This window comes from Dermacentor andersoni, chromosome 2 (assembly GCF_023375885.2).
Source record: "Dermacentor andersoni chromosome 2, qqDerAnde1_hic_scaffold, whole genome shotgun sequence".
Classification (NCBI taxonomy): domain Eukaryota; kingdom Metazoa; phylum Arthropoda; class Arachnida; order Ixodida; family Ixodidae; genus Dermacentor; species Dermacentor andersoni.
The window spans coordinates 240,611,000-240,628,553 of NC_092815.1; the positions used below are offsets into that span (position 1 = coordinate 240,611,000).

At 50.0% G+C, this 17,554-nt stretch overlaps 1 long non-coding RNA gene across 1 annotated transcript in view; it reads right to left on the bottom strand.

The window, feature by feature from the left end:
• LOC129387141 (uncharacterized) overlaps positions 1-9,856 on the bottom strand; it is a 58,813-nt gene extending 48,957 nt beyond the window's left edge. The window contains exon 1 of the long non-coding RNA XR_011892668.1: positions 9,633-9,856. This is a non-coding gene — a long non-coding RNA (uncharacterized lncRNA). The remainder of the gene's footprint in view (positions 1-9,632) is intronic.
• Positions 9,857-17,554: the final 7,698 nt, after the last annotated feature.

Below are 17,554 nucleotides of genomic sequence, written 5' to 3' on the forward strand. Positions count from 1 at the left end.
TCTTCACTGGATGCTTTGGCGCAGGTGAAAAAGAATGTTGATATTTTTTTATGTGACATGACGGCACGAATGAACCACCACAACGCTTCGTCCAATCGGGCCTCACTGCGGGCTTTGTCAACTTGTCTGATAGTGTGCTGATGTAGCTTGTCTCATTGTATGGCCCGTTGTAGAACTTCGGAAAAGTTAATGCACCTTTGGCATCAAATATTTATGGAAACATTAAACTTACAAAGTTCCGCAATTGAAAATCTAAAGCACACATTTGGAAATGTCAATGCACCTTTCACATCAAAAGTTTATGAGAACTTTATACCCACAATGTTTCGGAATTGACATCCACGCGCTTCGTAGATTCCATAATAGAGTGTAGATTCCGCGGCCTCCGCGAGAGGCCACGGCGAGCCCGTTTGTCATCAAAACGCCATTGAAACTTTGTGCTCGGATGGGGCTGCTTGCGTCATGTGACTCCCGGTGCATGGGCGTTGCCGCGAAATCCAACCCGAGTTCGCAATTTTCGCGGTGAAATGGCTTTTCGAGCGTGAAAAAGACGTTCTAGACCAAATCCAGAATGATTTCCTGCGCCTGGGGTTGCTTTGGTCGGCGGTGCATGGACAGCAAGAAAAAATTTCGGGGGGGGGGGGAGGGGGGGCTTAAGCCCCATAAGCCCCCGCCCCCCCTGGCTGCGCCCCTGGACGTCACATCGACAACTGGCAAGTCTACCTCGCCTCAGCACGGTCCCAACTCGCGTGTGGCCAAGGACCGCCAACTTAAATCAACATGGAGGCCCAAAGCTCTCCCCAAGTTCCAATCCGATGATTTCGTCGTGATCATCAAGCCCCGAGCCGCTGTGGCCATCGGGAGTGCCTTCCAATATGGTGAACTGGGTCTAGCCTTGCGTGCCTACCTCGGCGCGCAAATGGCGGTCGAACTCGGCTTCGTCTTTTCCCGCGAGCAAAATCTACGCTTTGCGAGCATCAAGAACGCCTACGTGGCGGACCACCTGCTTGGTGATTTCGTGATCAAATCAGCTCAGGGAGACGTGCCACTGCGGGGCCATCTCAAGCAAAATGGCGAAGAAATTTGCTACGGTGTCATCACTGGGGCAAATCAAGAAACAGTGGAAACTCTGAAAGATGGTATCCAGTGGAGGCATGGCACCATCTTAGAAATTCGCAAATTTGGAACCTCCAATAAGGCTCGCCTGACTTTTGCCGGAAAAGTGAGGCCGCGGACAGTGAACTACAACTCGGCGATTGTCCAAGTGCAGCCCTACCTACGCACTATCCCTGCCTGTGGTGTGTGTGGTACCGTGGGCCATAGAGCACACTCACGCCCAAATCCAACGCAAGACAAGTGCGGCCTGTGTGGACTACAAGCTCCTTTCGTGGAACGGTTGCGAGCCCCTCATGAGTGCAAGCCGAAATGTGCTGTTTGTGGTGGCGGCCATGCCACAAACTCCAGAGACTGTACCGCCAAATACCGCGTCGACACCAAGATGGCCGCCCAAAAGGGCGGAAAACCTGGCGCGACGAGGAAGAAGCCACGTCAGCAGCATCGCGCCACCGGCGGTGACTCAGCTCCCCGCGGTGATGTCAACAACTCCAAGAAGCAAGCGCCCCCAAGCGGGCGTGACGTTAAGGGCGACCAAGCGCCACCACCGCCCCCACACAGCGGATCGGGGAAGCAAGCCCACTACCAAGGCGAGACCGGTGCCTGGGTAACTGCGGTCAAAAAGGGAAAACAGGTGAGCCGCTCGGGTTGGGTTGCCTCCTCCTCCCAACCACGTTCTCCTTCCCCTAGCTCGGCGACCGACGCCGAGCTTCACAACTTGGTAGCATCTCTCCGGGTCCAAAACGACATGCTACTTGCCAAAATTGAAGCCTTAGAAGCTAAAACCGCTGCTCCCCCCCAATCTGCACCTCTAGCAGAAGCCAAGGAGAGCGACGCGGCGGCGCCGGTGACGCCGGACGCCTTTGTGGCCAATCTTGAAGTCCGTCTTAACACCAAATTCGAGACCCTTATCGGGTCGGCAATGGAACGCATCATTGCCAAGGCCATGGAGGCCCTTCCTACCATGACTGCCCAACATGTCGCGAATGTCCCCCGCACGTCTCGCCGGGCCGGTCCTCTTAAAGATGTATCCGGCCGGCCCTCCAAATCGTCGCGTCGAACAATTGATCTGGAAGATGATGAGGACAGCTGTCCTCTATCAGGAGCTGAATTTCAGCCCCTGGTTGCTGGCTCCGGGACACCTACCTTCCCTCCTCTAACCCCTAAATCCGAACATTGCCGGACAACCTAGGTGTAGGTATTCCCCCTTATCTAAATTGGCCTATCCTGTCACTGTAACTCAATGGAACTGCCGAGGACTACTGTCTCGTATTAAGCGGGCCAACCTTCGGCTTTTCCTTTGAACTTTCGAGCATATGCCCGCCGTGGTGGCCCTTCAAGAGCCAGGAAGGGTTGCCACCTTAACAAACTATACGACCTTTCAGCAGGACCCCTCGTCTTGTCTATGCGTTCTTAAAAAATTACACTGCAAATATGGTCGACTTAGACCTCCACCTTGACTTTTTCCATGTAATGGTGACTCTCCTCCCCCTCCGCGAGAAGGACTCACCATTGCACATTCTAAATGTCTACTGCACACCCAAATTGCCGAATGTATAATTCTCCGACCTCTTTAGCCCTGCGCTAAGAGTTGCGGTTTGGGACCCCCTCTTGATTGTTGGCGATTTCAACGCCCCCAGTCGAGTTTGGGGGTACCGGCGTGAAGAGAAACGGGGATGCAAGTTGGCGGAGCTTGCGTCAACGTTGGGCCTCACTCTTCACACAGACCCCGTCCACCCAACCCGTATAGGCAATTCCGTGACTCGGGATACGTGTACGGATTTGACCTTTACCCGCAACATTCAGTACGCAGACTGGGTCAACACCGAGAAAACCCTCGGTAGCGACCACTGCATCCTAAACACTACAATTCGGACCAAGCCATTAGCAAAACCCACCACACAGGCCCGACTCCCAGATTGGTCCAAGTTTAGGCAAAATTACAACACAGCGACGTCTATACCCGAGCAAGGCTACCAGTCATTGTCCCAACAATTGGTTTCTAGCATTCGCTCCACCGAAACCAAAATTCAGCTTTCGGAGGCGGTATCGGACGTGGATAACCACCTCCTCCACCTCTGGGAAGCGCGGCACTGCCTCGTCAGCCGGTGGCGCCGAAAAAGCATAACCGCAAACTTAAGGCTCGAATTGCCGAGCTCACCCAGCAGGCGGCCGAGTATGCGGCCCAGCTCGCAGACGCCAACTGGGTGGATCGTTGCAACACGGCGGCGCGGCAGGTGTCCAGCAGGAATACCTGGAGGCTCTTCCGCGCTCTTATCGACCCAACGCAGACACGCACAGAAACTCATAAACATCTACAACATGCCATACACACTTTTCACGGCAACACAACTCAGCTAGCGCACAAGTTACGGGACCAATACTTGTGCACTACCCAGGACCCCTGCGGATTGGCGTACTTTTATGCAGGTTCGCAGAACGCTGAGTTGTATCAGCCGTTCCAGCTCCACGATCTGCGGGCAGCCCTGGCGAAAACTAAACGTGGCACAGCCTTGGGTCGGGACAACATTACAGTCAAATTACTCGCTAACTTACCCGACCCGGCCTACCAGTCTTTATTGGATTACATTAATTCAAAATTCAACTTGGCTCGGGGACGCGCCACTCTACAGCGATTCGAAAACCGCTCTGGTCACTTTCATTCCCAAAGCTGGGAAGGCCATTGTTGGCCAAAGCCAAAGCTGGGAAGGCCATTAGTTGCAAACACGGACAACCTTCGCCCCATCTCTCTCACCTCGTGTGTGGGCAAACTAATGGAGACGATGGTGCGTGACAAGTTGTCCGAGTTCATGAAAAATCAACACATCTTCGCAGACTCCATCATCGGATGTCGCCCGCACAGGTCCGCACAGGATGTTCTGCTACAAGTCAATCGGGACATCCTTGACCCGGTCGAATGCCCCCACAACGATAAGGTCGTACTCGCCTTAGACTTGAAGGGGGCCTTCGGCAACGTTACTCACGAAGTAATACTCGCCCATCTTTCACAAACCGGCTGCAGACGCAACGCGTTCAGATACATTCGGCAATTTTTGACAGATCGTGACTCCTACATTAAAATCCAGGACACTGGACAAGGTCCCTTCCGACTTGGAACCAGAGAACACCACAGGGTGCAGTGCTGTCTCCTCTCCTATTCAATCTGCCTATGATGCACCTGCCGGCCCAATTGGGTGCTGTCGCTGGTGTGCAGCATGCGCTGTATGCCGACGACATCACCCTGTGAGCCACGCAGGGCTCACTCGGAGACATTGAGGCCAACCTGCATTAAGCGGCGACCATAGTGGACCGTTATGCTCGCCACTATGGCCTGCAATACTCCCCTAAAAAGTCTGAATTTGTACACATACGCCCCTCACCAAAGTGTACCGCGAAAATTGAGCTCTTTCTGGAGACAGGACCAATTCCTGAACACACAGAAGTCCGGGTACTGGGGCTTTTCATTGATCAACATAGACGGTCAAACACTACCCTGGCCAAGCTCCGTAAGGTGGGGTACCAGGTGGGCCGCATGGTCCGCCGGGTTTCCAACAAACGCAGGGTGTTCAAACCGGGGTGTTCCCCCACATTAAATTCCAAAATGCCATGTTCCCCACTCGCTACAGGCCCGACTGCCCGTGGTGCGGTGGTATACCAACACTACAACACATTACTTGGGATTGTGAATCACACCCGTTTGATAAAACACACCACACAATGGAGCAATGGGAGGCACAGCTAAACAGCTCAGACCTGGCGGGCCAACAGTCCTTCATAAGATAGGTCAAGCGGGCGGCCGAGGCCAACGCTGCCTTGAATTATAGGTGATCCGACCACTGCATGTAAATCGTTTAAGAAAATAAAAGTTTCTCTATCTCCTCGCGGAAGTGCTTGCTGCACACCCGAGTTGTAGCCAAACGCTGCTTGCGGGCTATAAGTTTCGCGATCTAGAGTTTCACGTAGCTGATACCAGGCTGACACCGGGATCCGTTGCGCACGTCCAGCACTGCTGCACTGAGCAGTGGCCTATCATGTTGGACCCCTCCAAAGGCATCTAAAACCTGCTAGAGCGCTTTCAAGTGTTGGCGAGTAGACACCCGTAGCGGGAAAACCTCCCCAATTAATCAGCGCCGCAGCGCAGGTGGGACTTGAAACTTTTATCTTCAGCTTGCTTCGGTGCCTTCGAAGCAGCCGACGCGGCCACTGCGTCCACGTGATCCCTCATACATCGTCACGCCGACGGCAGCGCCAGCCTTTCCAGTGGTGGAGCTCGCCCCCGATATTGAGGCATCGGACCGATCACCGGACCGACTGGCAGAGCCGCGTGGCGTGGCGCTGTATATAGACCCACCACAGAGTTGCCGCTTCCCAGCAATTGCAGCTTATGAAACCGTAATCTTCAGCGAGAAAGGCTTGCAGCGAACGCTATGTGCGAAAACGAGCTTTGTTTTTCTTTTTTTTTCCCGCACGACCGGAGGGGCCGCTGCCATGGATGGATGGATGGATGTTATGAGCGTCCCCTTTGGAACGGGGCGGTGGGTTGCGCCACCAAGCTCTAGTTATTACCGTATTTTCGCGATTCTAAGCACCCCCCGATTCTAAGCACCCCCCCCCCCCCCCTCTATTTTTGCAAAGAAGTTTGGAAAAAAGTTTGCATGCGAATCTAAGCACCCCCCTATTTGTTAGGAAGGGCGCGTATCCGAGGCCGCCACACGCGCTTGCTCACTATGGAATCATTGCTCAGCAGACCTGCAGGCACGCGATTGATACTTCTGTTGGACGCGTTTCGCGGCCATCTGACCCTGGAGGTAAAGACAAAGCTGCGGAACATCAATAGCGACGTGGTTGTGATGCCGGGTGGCATAACGCCAGTGCTGCAACCACTCGACGTTCCAGTCAACAAGCCCTTCAAAGCCAATCTCCGACAGGAGTACCAAGAGTGGGTGCGAAACCCTGACCGTAAGAAGACGCCAACGGGAAAGATGCAGAAAGCGTCCCCATCAACCATCGCAAAGTGGATTTCGGACGCGTGGAAGAGGGTCCAAGTGGACGTTGTGGTCAAATCATTTAAAAAGTGCTCGATCCCAAACAACTTCGACGGAACGGAAAACGACCTGCTGTGGGATACCGAGAGCAGCGGTTCAAGCGGCGCGACGAACTCGAGCGGCCGTGATGGTGACTGAGCATTCACTGTCTGCACCGATTTTTCTTTTGAATGTTTGCAAAATAAAATGTTACTTCTCGCACCCATCTCGTCGTGATGTCGCAAGGAAAAGAGGGAGGGGGGTCATTCTAGATTTTTCGAATCTAAGCACCCCCCCTCACTTTGGGCATCGCGATCGTGAAAGAAAGGGGGTGCTTAGAATCGAGTAAATACGGTATACTGCCCGATGTCCTACCTAGAATAAACATTAAAAAGAGGGAAAAAAAACACCATGAACTACCACGTCCTAATTTTCTGATCCCCTATAGCGAACCGTGCTTTTGTACGTCTCCGTTTTTTGTCGTTTTCCTACTTTTCTTCCACCAATCCTCCAATCACCACTTACTAATGTCTATTGCGGACATGTTTGCTTTACCACAGCTCCCGCTGAACCCAAGGGCTTCAAGGAGGCCTGTGGTGCCTAAATCGACCGCTGGGTTGCTGTCTTCACATTCTAATAAAACATGCTCCGTCGTTTCCCTAGCTTTACTGCAGCATGCACATGCTTCTTCTTCCTTCTTATATCTCGCTTTATAGGTGCGTGTTCTAAGGCATCCCGATCTCGCTTCGAAAAGTAATGAGCTTCCCTTTGACTTGTCATAAATAGTTTCTTTCCTGATTTCTTTTTTTCCTCTTAAGTAGTTACTCATGGCAGGTTTCTTTTCCATTGCCGCCATCCATGAGATTATTTCAGCCTCTCTGACTTTCCGCTTGACCTTCTTTGTTGCTGTGTTGCCCACTCTACAGGCCGCATACTTGCTGGCAAGCTTCCTAGTTCTTTTCCTCCACTGTGAATCAATGTTTTTCCTGTACAGATATCTGAACACTCTCCCAGCCCATTTACTTTCTCCCATATTCCTCAGCCGTTCTTCATACTCAATTTTACTGCGAGCTTCCCTCACTTCAAAACTAGTCCAGCCCATATCACCCTGCACTGCTTCATTTGTAGTCTTCCCGTGAGCGCCCAATGCGAGGCGACCCACTGACCTTTAGTTCCCGTCGAGTCCTGATTGTGCCCCTGATTCAAAGCAACAACCGCATTTCCAAAAGGAAGTCCTGGAACCATTACACCTTTCCACATACCTCGGAGGGCCTCGTACATATTGTAACCCCATGGCGCTCTGCGCTTCATTATGGCTGCATTTCTCTTCCCCTTTACTGTTATGGTTTTTTCCTGTGTTTCCATATATCTGTTGCCTTCGTTTATCCATATACCAAGGTATTTATATTCTGTTACCCGAGGTATTTCTTGGCCCTGTATCTCCACTGTCTGTTCCCTCTTTTCATTGAATACCATAACACCTGATTTTCTAACACTAAATTTCAAGCCTAGATTGTTGCCTTCCTGTGCACAGATACTAGCCAGACGTTGCAAATCACTTTGCTTGTTAGCTATCAACACAATGTCGTCCGCATAGAATAAACCTGGGAGTTGCTGCTCTACTACTGTACCCGCCTGTTTGTGGGAGAGATTAAACCCGATATTACTTCCTTCTAGCGCCCTCTCCATCCTCACCATGTACATCATAAACAGCAGCGGGGATAAAGGGCACCTCTGCCTCAGTCCCTTGTTGATATGAACTTTCTCCACGCTCCTCATTCCTTGCCATTCAACGCAAACGGTATTTTCTAGGTAAATCTCTTTCAAAAGCCGTAGACAATCGTCACCTAAGCCTTCCCCTTCCAGAATATCCCATAAAATGTAGCGGTCTACGTTTTCGTAGGCTCCTGTAATATCTAAAACGGCCACATACAACGGTCTGCTTTCTGCTTTTGATATTTCAATACACTGAGTAAGAACAAACAAGTTATCATCCAAGCGCCTACCTATTCTGAAGCCATTCTGAAGCTCTCCCAAAATGCCATTATTCTCTGCCCATGCTTGCAGCTTTAATTTGATTGCCTGCATTGCTAGCCTGTATATTACCGATGTAATGGTCAACGGTCTATACGAGTGAATTATGTCTTTCTCTCCCTTACCTTTATAAATTAAATTCATTCTACTTTGTCGCCAACTGTCGTCGTGGATGCGAGGACGTTAGCGCCATCTGATGGTGATTCAAGGTGGCTTCCTCCCCTTTTCACCTCACGCTTCCTCCGCACGCTCCTCCTCAGCTTCCGACCTCGCGCTCTCTTCCCTCTTGCCGTCTTTCATCCGCCGCTCCGCTCCGCGTTTGCTCTATAATCCTTCCCTGTGCTCGTTCGGTCGGTTACGCCGAGGTTCGACGCCAAGGAACGCCGAGGCACGCCTACGCTCAAAGCAAGAACGGGCGCCTAAGAGCTGCGCTCTAATAACGCCGATGGTGGGATGATGCATTGAGTGCTCCTTGCCAGCTCACAGCCTCAGTATAGTCGTCGTATTAAGTTCTACGAAGGCAGCTCAAAATTGCTATAGCCGACTGTCCTGCTTACAGAAACTGCTCTCTTGCGCACGCATGTGTGCCTCGCCTTGCATTTTTAGAGTGCAGCTGTAAGGGCACTTTACAGCTTTGCAGTGCACACTCCTGCACATTACAGTGAAGGAAAGCAACGACCGAGGAAACACAGCCCTGCATATGCCGATGTCTGTCTGCGGCGGCTAAGAGGTGGCGGCACAGTAGCGCGCCATCGTCCGTTCGCCGGTTACTTCACCGGCAAGGTGTGCGGTGAGCGCATCCGCCGATGCCGTAATTAGAAACAAAGCGGTGCATGCGCGGAGGTCGGTCTGTCTCCGGTGACAGCTGTGAAACGCGCCGGTGCATCAATGCAATGTGCCGCACAACACATTGTTCGCGCCACCCACGCTCCTCACAGGGTTCTCTTAACAATGAGCGACGCAACCGCTGGAATTCGTGCTTCGCCTGCTGCCCCAGCTAAACGAGCTTCCAGAGCAGAGGCTCGGAGACGCCAGAATCCACAGGTTCGCGCCGCCGCGAAGAGGACCCTGCCGTTCGCGCCGCCGACACAGAAGTCTATAGGAGAGGAGTGTTTCTTTAAGAAAGAGAATACGTGGAAAATAAAGAGAGCTCTGTAATTGTGCATACATGTGTCTCTCAAATTATTTGCCTCGTATACGGCAAAATCAAAACACGTAAAGAGCTGCCCTCAAATTTCGCATTGCGGAGTATCGCAATCGTTGGCGAATTTTTTTTTTTTTAGTCGTTTGGTACCTTGCCAGTATCTATTCAGGCGCGTATATGAATCAAGTTTGAATAGTTAAACACCCCTATCCATTAGCGCTGATATAGCATCATGGCAAACCATTTGGCCTGATCCCAAGTGCCAGCAGCTTTACCAGGTGTCTGTTTTACTGTTCGTACAGCGCTTGCAGATGTACCTCTCGTAGTGGTCGATGTTGTAGTGGGCCGTGATTGAGAGCTGGGTCTCCGGGCACAGCAGCTTCGATGACACGATCCCCGCCACTTTTGACAGCAACGAGGCGGTTATGAGTTCATCCCGGCTAAGCTGCGGGTAAATTGTAATTCATTAGGTTACTTATAAGTTGACTGATTACGAACGTTCAGAATAATCCCACTGCTTACGAACTGTGCGTCTCAAAGGGTCCGCCAATCGATTTTTTAAAGACTTCCTTGACTGTGCAAGATGCTACCGTGACAATGAGGCGAGCCTCGAACGTATGTAAAGCGTGACCCGTACCCCGAGGTTGGTGTACACGGGCAGCACGGTGGACGAGACGGTGGTGAGGGAGATGGTCATGATGCAGTGCAGTTCCGACCGGGTCAGCCTCTCTACGTACGGAAGAACCAGCAGGGGTGCCTCGGCCTGCAAAGGCAGACAACGTAGCGAATGTTACACCGGCACAAAAAGAAAACATACGGAGTTCCTGTAGTTTACGGAGCATCAATGTCCTTGTGGTCTCAGAAGGGCATAAGACAGTTCATCTTCAGAACCCAACCAGCTCCATGCCGTTCGTTAACACCAAGAAAAACATCTGCTGTCCTGTGTCGAGAATCGCGCACTCACACTTTCCAGTTTTCTGCGTCAGTCAGTGATATCGGTTGCTGCCGGAAAGATCATAACGATGACTGGGCATGGGAAAGCAGCGATGGCGCCGTTTTTGCCGAGACCGCCCTTCCGTTCCACCCAGAGGCTTCCGCTTATCGGTCTGTTCCTTGTTCGCTTACTCAACCGAAGTTATGGAGTGCGTGCCGCCCTCTACCTTGCTGAAAATCCTGCCTTTGCATCAAGCGGCGTCTTGCTATTCCTATCTTCGTCGGCGAGTGCTAGAAGTGTCAGTGAAATCATCGTGCCGGGCCTTTCTTTATTTAAACCAATGGCATCGACGCATGGGACACCCTCTGGTGCGCATATAAATAGGCCGACAATGACGACACTCATATCAGCGGGCATGGAAGAGCAGCGATGGCACTGCTGCTGCTGCTGCTCTTGCACGCCGCGTCAGAGGGGGGTTCAGAGCGTGTGTATACATGGCACGAGCGTGGCAGGTAAAGAAATCGACGTGAGAAACTCGTTTGGACCTTTATATCACGTCGTATGTGCACAGTGGAGCTTTTTGGGCGTGGCCACATTAGCCTCTTGATAGCTGCAATTATCCTTGACCTCACTCAAAAGCATTTCAGAAACTCCAGCGCTTACTTTTCTACCCATGTGCAAGTCCAGAGGGGACGTGCATAGAACAGTAGAGAGGAGGGGCAGAGGAGACAGCTAATGGGTAGAACCGAAGCAGTGGCGAGACGAGTGAATAAAAGCTCTGCCACTTTTGCAGTTCGCATACAGGGAGAGCTGGTGGGAGGGGGCAAATATTACGTAAGAAGGCAAGGAAACAGTGATTGCAGGCAAACAGAAAGTATGGTGCGCTTCTGCTGTTTCTGAAAAATAAACACCACGCAAATTTGTCAAACGGACAACTGGCGCAGGCCGTGCAGACGCAAAGCCACATTAAAACACCGCAGAGTCTATGCGACATTACGGAAGCGGTCGCACGTCAAATGAGCGATTCTGTTCGCGCCGCGGTAGCTTGACGGCTATCATATTGCTCTAGATCGCGGGTTCAATCTCGACCGTGGCAGCCGCATTTCGACTGGGGAGAAATACAAAAACGCTAGTGCACTTCTTTTTAGGTGAACGTTAAAGAACAGAGGGTGTCAAAATTAATCCTGAGTCCGCCACTATGGCGTGCCTCATAATCTGATAGGGGTTTTGGCACGGGCAGCCCCATAATTCAATTAAAGTTTAACGTTTCTGCCACGATGCGATGTCTCACGTGAGGCATTCATATTGCCCTTTCAGAGATTATAGACAATGGCGCACAAATAACGCCTCAAGCAAACACGTCTCGCTGTGTGTTATGGGTACTATACATACAAATAGCAGCCGTGCGTTCAAAGTAACGCGTAACATAAACTCCCCATTCTCGTATTGAACTAAACGCTGAAGAAATCACACTTTCACAGTCAACATCACCGCTAATTCTCGTCAATCAAAGCAAACAGCATATAAAGGTTCGCTTACATCGATCCTCACAGCGCGTCGGATCCGTATATTTTACACCCATGTTGGTAACTCGACTTCACTTCACTGTAAGTGCTCTAGCAATTGATATTTGCTGCTCGTCCCATGCCGGAGCATTTTGTGGTGCTTATTTAGCGACTGTGTACGTGTTACAAAGTTGCTTCTTATGTCCGGAGACAGTGAGGTTCTCCCTGGCCCTTCTAAGCCTGATGCCGGTTGTAGCACTAACCATGTCCCGCGATGTCTTAAAGGGGCCCTGAACCTCTCATTATCGAAGTGGAGAAATGCATTTGAAGTTAAAGTAAGCTATTTCTGAAATACATTGCCGCAAAAGTACTTCAATGCGCTGAGCAGAAACGGAGTCGTTGGCAATCAAACACGCCCTTCGCGGTGCTTCCGCTCCTTCGATGTCTTGCACTGCCAAGGCTACAGCGGAGCGGGGCGTGCCCACAGCGCTCTGCCTATTGAACGTCACCATGGCGCTCAGTGGAGGTTTGATTTACGATGTCAAGGTAGAGGCCACTACTTCAGATTTTCACGCCTACGACGCGCCAAACCTAAGCCAAATGTGGTTGTCTTCAGCGAGCGGCTGTGCGCGTAGCCATTGTACTCATCGAGGCATCCCGCGGCGGCCGTGGTATATACGCTACCTAGCACACCACAGCTACATGCAACTGTATAGTGCAAATGCGCAGCGTTTTCTTTGTGTGCGACAGGCATAGAGTTTCATATTAGTATAACTAGAGGAAAATCTGGCGCTGCGATCGTTCAACTATCATGGGAATGATGGGAAGTACAGGCTTCGGATTGGCATTCTGTTGACTGGCGAACTAGTCTACAAGTATTTTTGGCAGTTTTGGTTTCGCTCCAAGCACAATTGCTATAACCTGCAGTGGGACAGTGCAACGCAAACTCTCTGCTTTTGTTATGTTGCTCGAAGTAGCGATAGCGCGCTGGGCCAGCGGCTGGGACGATGTTTGTGTCGCGGTGTGGTGTGGAAACCCTGACGAGAAACCGACGGCATCGTAAACGTTGAAAGAACATGTTTTGACCGTTTGGACCTCGGTTTTTTAAGTGAGTTAGGTTTGCGCTGTAGCGTTACGTGCTTTATGAAACTTCAGAATAGGAAAAACAAGGCACTACTGATACAAGGCATATACAGTTATACTTCTAGTGGCTTGACAATCAAATTTTATTGAGGGCTTTATTATGCATTGCTCGTTTATGTGCTAATTGAAATGCGTGTTTTAGGACTTTGAGAACACAAACTTACTTGTGGTAGGAAAGGTTTCTGCCTGCTGGCTGTAGTCTAGTGTCGCAAAATGTGTATGTGCAAAGCCGCACCATAACGCTTCGGAAGCGGTACGCCAATATAACATATGATGAAGCATACTCGTAGCAGGCCACTAGCGTCCTAGCTAGCATTGCAGCAGATCTGCTTAAAAGTACTTGAAGACGTTCAGCAATCGTCCGACGCAGCCTTTCGACAGAGCTAGATAGTTCGCAAGTGCCTGTCGTCTGCGAGAAAAATGTCGCGTTTGCAGCGAGCAGGCGTCGTAGCAGACGACGCTTGTAGCATTACTCTCAAGGACGCAACACTTTCTCACAATACAAAATCTTTATTTCCATAAATACTTGATGAGTATCCTTATATAAGTACATGCACGGTTGTTATTGCTGTTGCAAAAATAAATAAATAATTATTCTCTGGCGTTAAATCGGGAACAGAATCGTACAAGAATGCATACTCTGGTGTGCCCTTGTGATAAACCATAGTAAACCGTGCTTCCATCTCAAAGTCATACAAAGTTTATATAAAGTATTGTACATTATATAACATACTGCAGAAATAAAATTATATTTTACGCGATAATATTTGAGTATAGCTTCGTTTACTGCGCCGCAAGCAAACGCCACCAGTCTAAAGATCGAAGTCAATCCGAAGCCTGTACTTCCAATCATTCCCATGTAGGTTAAGGCAATGATCATGATAGCCCCCGTAGACACTAGCGTCACATTTCCCTCTAGGGTGTTTATTTAGAAACTCTATGGCGACAGGGCTTTAGTCGGTGGCCGCAATCATTTGCTGCAATCTGACCGTGCTACGCGATGCGGACCGGCGTTGTTCTTCACCAGCTTCAACGTCGGATCCACATCCAACTTGTGCTTTTTGAAGCACTATCAAAGTCCGCGAAAGTGTCTAACTAGGAGCGACCAGGAGTCAGCGCGCACTGGCAAGCGTGTGTGGTCTGACCTTAAGTTTCATGCGGTTCGAGGCTAGTTGAACGTCCACAACTGGCAGAAATTAGCGAGAACCGACCCCTATGACACCGATAAGCAGGGTGGTCAAAGCTTAATTCCTACGCAGGCGGCCGCAGAGCGTGAGCAGGCGATAGTAGCCTTTTTCCGGAAGTAGGTCATTATTATCGAAATTCGAAAGCAGATGTTCGCTTACTTCAGCCTTTTTACTAAACTTCTTCAATAAATACACAGAGTAACAGTGGGAAGAAGCACACAGATCCAAACGCCATTCTTGATTGACGTCGGCTATTGGCCAATAGCTATTGGCCAATAGTCTGGCATCTCCGTCCTTCAATTTGAAATTATTGTAATTTACTTTTGGTGTGACACGTGGCTTAGGAAACTAAACCTTAACAAATGTAAGGCAATACGGGTGTCTCGAAAAATTGACCAGTTCACATCTCAAGGATGTGACCTTAACGGTTGCCCTCTTCAGTTCATCGACAGCTGTGAGTATCTAAGCGTCCATATCACTAATAACCTGTCGTGGCAGACGCACGTCCCCCATGCTATTAAGAAAGCTAACAGTACTCTTAGTTTCCTTCGCCGGAATTTCCGTCTCGCTCCAGTTCCATGGAAACTTCTATATAAAGCACTCGTGTGCTCTATGAATGAATGAATGAACTTTATTCCCCTTTTAAGAAAGGGGAATAAAGAAGTCCGTCTACCAGTCTTGGTAGGCCTCCGCTACCTCCTCAGCCCACCTCAGGACTCGGTCCTGTAGGGTGGTATCGGAGCTGCGCAGGGCAGTCTCCCACAGCTCTTCGCTACTAATTAATGGTTTGAGCGTGCGGGGGGGGGGGGGGGGGGGGGGCGTGTTTTGATGGGGCACTGCCGCATGATATGGGAGAGATCTGCTATGGGGACAGGGCAAAAGCGACACTTGGGTGTCGCATATGTGGCGGGAAAGAATAAGTGCAAAGTGCGCGGGGTAAGAAAAGTGAGAGTTTGTAGTTGTCGCCACAGTATTTCTGTCTGGCGCGTTCTAGACACAGAGAGAGGTGGATACAATAGGTGTTGGTTTCGGTAACGTGTGCAAATTTCATGGAATGTGACGAGTGTGTCTTTATTGGTGTGTTGTTGGGAGTCATTGGGTTCTAGAGTTAGGCCCATATTTGCGGCCACTCGGTCAGTGAATCCTCGAGCAGCGGCATGAGCCATTTCGTTGCCATGGCGTCCTTGATGTGCTGGAGTCCATACGAGAGCGATGTCTTTTTCTGGTGGGTGAGCTACAAGTAGAGAGTGCGCGAGGTTGTTAATGTAGCCATTACTGAAGTTCTGGATAGCAGGCTTGGAGTCAATAATAATGACATCGCAATCGGGTGGCCCTGATGCAAGTGCAATGGCGGCCCCTTCCGCGTCACCCGCCGAGCTGGTCTTGACTGATGCTGAACAAACAGTGTTGCCCTGGTTGTCTGCGACCGCTATAGCATAACGATGTTTAGGGGTGTAGGCTTCAGCGTCCACATAGTACACTCCTTCGGCCTGTCCATAGCTGCGTTGTAGCGCCTTGGCTCGAAGTTTGCGGCGTTTGACGTGAAATTCGGGGTGCATGTTTCTGGGTAGGGGCTGGATGTGGTATTGGCCGTGTATGTTCGGAGGAAGTTGATGCCGCTTGCTCTCGTTGAATGGTGGAGCATGATGAAGTTGTCTCAGGATCTCACGCCCAGCTTCAGTGGTGGTGAGTCTATGGTATTGCGATGATAGATGGGCTTCGGTTAATTCTTGAAGGGTATTTAGTGTGGCGGTGGCCATCACTCTTTGTGTGAATGCTCTAATTGGAACACCAAGAGCGACATTTGTGTATCTTGCGAATCAAGCAATTCACGGTATCTTCTTCCTGCCTAGAAAGTGAGAGATACGGTAGTGCGAAGGTGATTTTGTCGTGTGCTCTAAACTCAAGTACGTTTCAGCCATATGGGTCCCGTACACTGCCTTACCTACACAACCCTTACAATCAGTTTAAAACCGCTCCATTGGATCTATCCTCTCTAACTGCTATCATTTAGGCAGCGTTTATCACATGAAGCAAAAGCTTGACTACCGCACCTTTGTTTCAGAGCTCGTACTTCCCGCCTATGTCTGTTTCATAAAACATATTACACTAGTAATTACCTGAAAATGACACTTTTTTCGCCTCCAAGCTGTTTCTCATCCCACGTTGATCATCCTATGAAAGTTAGGGTACCTTAGTGCAAGAGCAACGCCCCCCCCCCCACCATATTTAGAAGCCTTCATTCCAAAAACAAGCCAAAACTGGAATCGCCTTCCTGCTTCCATCGTCACCATCACGGATCATGACGTGTTCAACTCTGCTGCCTGAGACAATGTGCTGCCTCCTTTGTCTTTATTTTTATTTCCAGTCCCCTATGTAATGCCTGTGGGGCCCTCAGAGCAAATCATCATCATCATCATCATCATCATCATCAGCCTGTTTACGCCCACTGCAGGGCAAAGGCCTCTCCCATACTTCTCCAACTGCCCCGGTCATGTACTAATTGTGGCCATGTTGACCCTCCAAACTTCCTAATCTCATCTGCCCACCTAACTTTCTGTCGCCCCCTGCTACGCTTCCCTTCCCTCGGAATCCAGTCAGTAACCCTTAATGACCATCGGTTATCTTCCCTCCTCATTACATGTCCTGCCCATGCCCAATTCTTTTTCTTGATTTCAACTAAGATGTAATTAACGCGCGCTTGTTCCCTCACCCAATCTGCTCTTTTCTTATCCCTTAACGTTACACCTATCATTCTTCTTTCCATAGCTCGTTGCGTCGTCCTCAATTTAAGTAGAACCCTTTTCGTAAGCCTCCAGGTTTCTGCCCCGTACGTGAGCACTGGTAAGAGACAGCTGTTTTACACTTTTCTCTTGGGGGATAATGGCAACCTGCTGTTCATGATCTGCGAATGCCTGCCAAGCGCACCCCAGCCCATTCTTATTCTTCTGATTATTTCACTCTCATGATCCGGATCAGCAGTCACTACCTGTCCTAAGTAGATGTATTCCCTTACCACTTCCAGTGCCTCGCTACCTATCGTAAACTGCTGTTCCCTTCCGAGACTGTTAAACATTACTTTAGTTTTCTGCAGATTAATTTTTAGTCCCACCCTTCTGCTCTGCCTCTCCAGGTCAGTGAGCATGCATTGCAGTTGGTCCGCTGAGTTACTAAGCAAGGCAATATCATCAGCGAAGCGCAAGTTACTAAGGTATTCTCCATTTACTCTTATCCCCAATTCTTCCCTATCCAGGTCTCTGAATACCTCCTGTAAACACGCTGTGAATAGCATTGGAGAGATCGTATCTCCCTGCCTGACGCCTTTCTTTATTGGGATTTTGTTGCTTTCTTTATGGAGGACTACAGTGGCTGTAGAGCCGCTATATATATCTTTCAATATTTTTACATACGGCTCGTCTACACCCTGAATACGCAATGCCTCCATGACTGCTAACGTTTCGACTGAATCA